The sequence below is a fragment of the Lycium barbarum genome, chromosome 7, assembly GCF_019175385.1.
Source record: "Lycium barbarum isolate Lr01 chromosome 7, ASM1917538v2, whole genome shotgun sequence".
NCBI lineage: Eukaryota > Viridiplantae > Streptophyta > Magnoliopsida > Solanales > Solanaceae > Lycium > Lycium barbarum.
In genome coordinates, this window is record NC_083343.1 from 29,878,061 (window position 1) to 29,885,737 (window position 7,677).

General features: G+C 38.0%; 1 long non-coding RNA gene across 2 annotated transcripts in view; it reads right to left on the reverse strand.

The window, feature by feature from the left end:
* Positions 1-3,212: 3,212 nt before the first annotated feature.
* Positions 3,213-7,677, reverse strand: part of LOC132603360 (uncharacterized) — a 16,597-nt gene continuing 12,132 nt past the window's right edge. The window contains exons 2-5 of one of the 2 annotated variants that reach the window (XR_009568182.1): positions 4,698-5,640; positions 4,144-4,197; positions 3,649-3,814; positions 3,213-3,525 (exon numbers count right to left, since the gene is read on the reverse strand). This is a non-coding gene — a long non-coding RNA (uncharacterized LOC132603360). The remainder of the gene's footprint in view (positions 3,526-3,648; positions 3,815-4,143; positions 4,198-4,697; positions 5,641-7,677) is intronic. The other variant, XR_009568181.1, reaches the window with a different exon arrangement.

The window sequence follows — 7,677 nt, forward strand, 5'->3', positions numbered from 1 at the left end:
TGGCAGACGATGGGAAATGCTAAACATTGCTAAAATGTGCCTCAATTGGAGCTGGAGATAGAGGGAAAATTGAGTTGTATATCTTCCTCATCATCTTGATCATCTAAGTCATTCGAACCACAAAACCACTTCAGCTTATCCGTCATCTTTTTCAGGAACTTGCCCTTTTCTTTTCATACTCCCTAAACTTTTTTTTCCGCTTTTCATACTCGACCATCTGCTGGCACTGATGCCCCCACCATCTCTGGAGGACATTGTTACAGAGGACAAAGCAATAACTGGATAGATGGAAATCATGAACACCAGGCTAGATAATATGAGCCGCAGGTAAGGGAAGATTTTTTTTATTATTAATTGTCATTTCATCAACCAAAAAAAACAACAATCTTCCCTTACCTGCGGCTCATATTATCTAGCCTGGTGTTCATGATTTCCATCTTTCCAGTTATTGCTTTTTGCTCTGCAACAATGTCCTCCAGAGATAGTGGGGCATCAGTGCCAGTAGATTGTCGAGCCCCAGATCATCCAGTAGAAAGACCAGCTAAAAGCTGACTAATATGTGCATCCACTCCATGTATCTGACTGGAGAGGTGACACATGGTATGAGGACCAAACTGGAGTGGTCCCATGGAGTCACATAACACGGCTGCAGCTACGGAGGGTCCTTCAAAATAAGTGGTGGTCTGTGTGAACTCCCCAAATGAAGAAGACAATACGTCAATCTTCCTCTTTTTCTTCTTGTCCTTGGACCCCTTTTCAGCAGTGGATGGATCATCGGCTTTCCTAGTTCTCTCTCATCATCATTTGGGTGTTTCAACACCCCATCAGTGATGGAAAGAACAAGCTTCTGAACCTCCTAATGGTTGCATCCTCGATCTCTATGATGATGTGTCATCCCATGTTCACAGGCATGCCATCCATGATCGCATCAATTACCTGTGTCCTTTCAGGTGTCACATCAGTGTCATTTGTGGAAGGCATGATCCTCGCATAGATAATCGAGAGCCAAGTCTTTGCTCAGTAGTGAAGTCATGGGAATTAACCCCTTTGTGCAATGTCAACCACTTCGGAGTCTCCCCGTCATGCAATTTGTCCACCAACCATTAGTTTTCATTTTATTTACACCTATCTTTGTAAGTCTCATTATCAGCATGAGGAAGACCATAAATTGCATTGATTATCTCCGATTTGAAGCTGATTTGTACACCCTGGACAGTGGTAACTAAGGGTTCTTGTAAGTCAATTCTGGTGGTATTTGCATAAAATTCTAGTACCACTGTGTAGTTGGCATCATTTGGTTGAGGAGCAAAGAATATCCACCCACTTTCTACCAATCTTGTGTAGAATTTCGGCATTAAATGTTCAACTTTTTCCATGTTTATGCCTCTTTCCCTGACGATGGTTTTGGACAAGATTTCATCGTATTTTCATTGACATTAAGCAGATAAGAACTTTTCATGGTTAAAGGGTTCCTCTTTCTCAACTTGAGGGACATTTTCCTGCTCAATTTCATAGATTTCAGCGGCCATTTTATGCCCAAAGTACCTACAAAAGGAGCAAACATGTCAAACACTTGTATGGTTAATTAAATCAATGTATTATGAGGTATAGAGGCCAAAGATATGGGTCAAATAAGTTCCCAGCCCAAATTGTGCAAAACTACTATTTTGAATAATTTTGGGACTGCTAGTTATTGCTCTTCGGGTTCCCAGCCAGACATTTGCGTTCGCGAAGAGCAAATTTTTTTTCTCATAAAGTTTCCCTTTGCATTCGCGAAGGTTATCTTCTTTGCCCAGTTCAGAATTCTTAGAAGCATTTTTCCAAACAGATGGCAGACATAGTTTTTATTTTCCCATCACAGTCCATTTTAGCACACGTTGTTCCCCAAATTTTGTCAATAATAAACTCTCACACTCAATGCCAACTTCACCCGGCTAGCAAGAACAATTTCTCACACAAGATTCACGATCAAAACTTAAAATCTCAACCCTGAGTATGGAAGAACATGGCTAGCTTTTATACTATTAGCACAAAAAGAAGAGGAAACACTTCAAGTAACAAGAGAGTGAGCAAACATACCTTAGAAATTTCAATTGGAAGATCACTATGACTATGGAAAATTGGGGAATTTGAGATGATTGGGAGTTAGGGGAATTAGGAGCAGCATTTCTGGCTTTGGCCAAAATGAAGGATTAATTTCTGACTTTTGAACTTTTCAATACTTGGGCCCAGTGAAAGCACCGCATTCGCGACACTGTTATGTGATCGCGAAGGGAAAAAATTGCGTCACCTCTTTCTCAGTTAAGAGGTTATGTTCATGATGAAGCCTGTCTGCTTTAGTTAATGTAATTTTCAACAGCTACTGGTTTTGGGCTGTTTCGACACCCCGACCTGCTCAAATCAACACCAAAATTTTTGAAACTTTGCAAATAGTCAAAAATAATAGAATAAACTATTCTATAAAAGAAAATTTCAAAAAACGACCTAAAATTTTGAAAACAATGGGTTGCCCCTCACCAAACGCTTGATTTAATGTCACGACACGATGGTTACCAACTTTACCGTTTTTTTCTCTATTTGGAGCTTATGAATTGGGCATCTAACTTGGACTTAAGTTTGTGACCACGAGCGGTGGGGGTGGTATGTATATGAACAAGCCAAACACCAATTTCTTCATTTTGCACTTCTAGTCTTTCATGTGAGGAATGTCATTTTGCCTTCTTGGGTTCTGAAATTTCAAGATGAACAACTCTTGTCTTTCTTCGTCTCCATCCAACATGGATTTATGTGGTTCAATTCCCATATCACCAAATAAATCCAATGTTGAAAAATGCTTGGAATGAGACTTTTATGCTCCCAACTTGCAATCTTGTCTTGATGTTGACATCCACTTTTCCCCTGAACAAGAGTCATCATCAACCATATTTTTCATGACACTGATTGACTCTAATTCCTTTTCTTTTTCTGCATCTCCAATGAGCATGTAGTTGGTTGGCGGCTGTTCAATTCTTGATTCCTCGCCATGAAGCTCATTTCTCGAATTTGGACTTTTCTTGACCTTTTTCAATACTCTCAAGTTGGTGAGTGTTATGAGCCTTACCAATGCTTTCATTTGTGTCACACCCCAAACCGGAGGGGCAAGACCGGCACCCGGCCTTACTTATCGAGCACCCACGTATGTCACTCAACAACCAACTTAATATGAAAATGGATTGTCAAGGGCACCATGTATCATTCTGAATAAATATAGAAAGATATACAATTACATACATCCCAAAATGACACATATAAGTATATAGTCGGGCTGACAAGGTCGTACAAAATCATTTACCCATAGGATATCTGTCCACAAGCCTCTAAGAATAACATAACCATCATAAAGTCGGGACAAGGCCCCGCCATACCCATATCATATACATAGGATCATACCGACTCAAATGGCAACTCCAGAACAAGCGGAGTGCACCAATCCACCGCTGAGCCAAATCACCTTCTGAGTAGGTCCGTCAATCTGTCTACCAGAACCTGCAGGCATGAAATGCAGTGCCCCCGTCAAAGGGGCACCAGTACGAATAATGTACCTAGTATGTAAGGCAGATAAGGACATAAACAAGGACATCAATGTAAAGAGAGTCAAGAAGGATCAACCTGTAACTCAGATTGCCACTGTGGTCCATGATATGCATAATACCGTATACGTGTATATAACGCCAACAAGATACATATACCACATATACGTGCATATAGCGTCATAGGGCCTCTGTGGACATCACCATCTTCATCATAATAACCAACTGATCAGTGGTGTTACGTACTATACATATACACATATATAACGCCATCAAGATACATATATACATATATGGATGCATGAAGATCAGAAGGTCATTAGAACACCTTATGAGTGTAACAGAGTGATGTAAGGTCGTTACACCTTCGACTATCATTATGTGACTAACATGACATCATACTTTCCATTTTCAACCAAAGAAAACAAGACATAAGGTACTTATGAATCATAGATGTGAAAAATGATCATAACGATCTATTACTAAGAGTATAGCCATATTTGGAAAGGAGCGTTCGATTACGTTTCGTTCAATTTAGAACATGCAAAAAGAGGGAAATTTAGCCTTAACATACCTTATATCGAACCACGATGTATCAAGCCAGAATCAACCTCGTTCACGCCTAAGTCTACAACCAACAATAAGGATACTAACGTTATTTACGAGTGGTTCAACAATCCCCAATCGAGCGGCAAGTTCATTCTATATAAAATCGACACCATCTCCCCCGTTTTCGTTACTTTCCCAACTCCATAAAAACAACAAGAATTGCATACAATCTTCAACTATATACTTCCAGCACCACAACACAGCCAAACAACCCAATAAAACAAAACAAAACACAATAATATTTAATATTGAGTTTACAACTTCTAGTCGACATCTTGCATGCTTTCAACCATCCAGCATGTCAAGAACCTAAACTAACTCTTATACATGAAGAAGAAAAAAGATTACCTTAAATCTCGAAAACCAGCCACAAATTAACTTAAAACAATTTCAAAACAGTCCAGCAACTCACAACTACATCATATACAATTTCCAACCTTTATTTCACAAGTTCTCAACCAAACAATCTAGCTACAACTCATATGAACTCAAATGCATGTGGAAGAGGAGATACTTTACCTCAAACAGAAACAATAACCTTCAACCAAATCTTTCTTCAACTTAAAGGAACCCTCAAGACAACAACAACGCCATAGAAGCGCTCCCTGCTAGTTCTATGAGACTTTTGATGATAGCCTTGGGTAGTTTGGCCTTAGATTCACTCTTCAATCATGAGGGAATGTTTAGAGAGAGTTTAGGGGTTGTCTGGGATCTGGTATGGTAAAAAATAATTCAAAATAGAAGTCCACCGCATTACAGAGAACCAAGAAACTTCCACCGCCTCAACTGGGTCCCAAAAGGGCTGCATGTGCAATCTCGCAAAAATGTGAATATCTCTCTACCCCGACTTCGTATCGACAAACAGTTTAATGTGTTGGACACTAGACTCGTAGACCTTCAATTTGGTGGGTGGATCACCCCGTAACTCCAACTATATTGGGACAAAAGCTCAGTGACATTAGACCTAAATTTCACTAAATTATGAACGTAACTTATGATCGCTTTTGCTGACTTTTGTTTTACAAATTGTTTGACTTCAAAAATTAACATACGAATATTATATGAATCAATTACCTTAAAACACGACCTCCTTATAATATTAAGCACTCCTAGTTTTACCCCAAAAGTACAGGTTATAACATCCTTGATTCATTTAACCTTTAACCCTCACGATACTTCCTTAACACTTGTTTTAACCTATCGTTATCTTTGTAAAGGTCCTTAACCTCTTCGGCTCATATTGATTCACTTATGACGCATTCTAACATAAAAGTACAAGGTGTGATAATTTGATCTTCCAAGGTGTGAATAGCCGCATCATTCCGATTTAGATCTTGTTCAAGTCCTCGAGTTCCAAGTTTTCCTTTTCTTCATTTCAAGAATGGCCTCCATCATGAGCATTATCCTCTTATTTTGAGCATCTGAGAATTCTTCTACTTACGTAGCCCTGTAATCATCAAAACTAAAAATAGGATCGTTATAGTGGGGGTTTGGAGAAGGGAGGGACACATAAGCAAAATTAGTCAAATGGCCATTTTGACCACCATATCTATCCATATACTCCACTCATAGGTTTGAGATTGTACGCACAACCCGCCGCCGAGAGAATAAAGACAATTTTTCCAAGAGTGTGGTCCTCCATTATAAGGACATGGGTCATCAAAGTATGAACAACTAGGATCCGACCATTTTCATTGAATGATGCCATTTATAAAAATCAAAAAAATAAATATATAAAATAACTACACATATATTCAGAAGATTGGATCAAAGCAAGTTAGCGTATTTCTCAAACAATCCCAAATATGCCAAATTATTCCCCCACAACGGCGCCAAAATTGATAACGTCAAAATCCACTATATTAAATAGAAATATACACTTCGTATGCAGTATAATTAGCCCCACTATGAGCCGGAGTTGATCCCACTAAGAATAATATGTAGGAAACTAAGCAAAGCAGGAATTATCACCAACAACAGCTAAGACGAACACTTAAAAGGGGTTTAGAGAGAAAATTATGTTTAATGCAGAAATGTAAACTAACCTAGAAAGAAAGAATGGATACAAGCATGGAAACAAAGGAAATTACTCTCAAGTAACTATCTAATTTATTTCATGATTTACAACTAATGGCGAGCATATATTGATTAGCCTCATATAGTGACTATATATGAGCTTCTTCTGAAGACTAACAAGAATACCTAATAGAATATCCCTAAAGCAATTATGAGCATTAAGAACACCCAAAATATGGATACAAGTGGTTCGCCTATCCCTAGGTTGATTATGTTAGATTAGGGTTAACACCCCAAATTCTTGTTAATTAATCTTTCTCAACCCCAAGTATGCATCTTCCAAGTTTAAAACAAAGTAAATAGATGATTCCTAGGGTTAACTACTCCATTAATAGTCATCAAAGAACAAGAATAATTAATGAAACAATAACTAACTTCATTAAGAATAAAAATCTTTCAATATAGAAGAAAAACAAGAGTTTCAATGCAAACTTTCATCATGAATATTCCAATAAACAAGATTCAAGTGAAGAAATAAATACTACACATTTAGATGTGATGTTCAGTACAAAGCAAGAAATTAAGAAAATGATGTAAAGGTTCAAGAAAGTGCTCAACCAAATCTTAAAATCTATAACCCCGAAGTGTGGTGTAAGAACCCTAGCTCCCAAGACTTGTCTCTTTTGCCAAAGATGTCTTCTAAATTGGTCTCGATTGAGTCTTACGTGGTATGGGATAACAAAAATTGTGAACTTCCATTTCTGCCAAGAAGTTGCCCAGAAGTCTTCTCGCATTAGCGTCAGTACCCTCGCATTTGTGAAGGGTAATTAACCGACTAACAATCGCATTCGTGACCCTACATTCGCGTTCGCGACCCTACCTTGGCATTCGCGAAGGGTCTTTTCTCACATATTTTCTTTTCTTTGTTTTCACTTGGTTTGATCCCAATTCTCTTCATAACTAAATATACCAGAAATAATAGCAATATACACCATAAATAGCCTCATATTATTAATAAAGGATACAAAAAACAATGCACAGAGACTCTAGTAAGTGTTGAAATCACCACTTATCAGCTAGCCTTTGTAGAAAAGTCTAGCTCAAATACCACTTGTTAGGATCAGGCTACTCCTATGCACTCTAAGAATCTGGTTCTTAGAATAACTATGAAAGATGCAACGGAATAAAGTAAATCAACACACTAATTTTTACGTGGAAACTCCTTGCTGAAGATAGTAAAAAACCACGACCTATCTCTTATGGGGCTTTGCTAAAATCCACAAAAATCTAGATACGTACAAAGGTTTACAATAACCTATGGGACCTATTTTTTAAAGTCCATCTCTAACAACTATTTTACCAACAAACACCTATTACACAATTCTTGAAAAGGTAAATCAATGGAACCATAAGAGAACCAAACCTAGACAACTAAAGAACTTAATGATAAATCCAAATAAGCTTTGGTTCTATGTCGACTTGA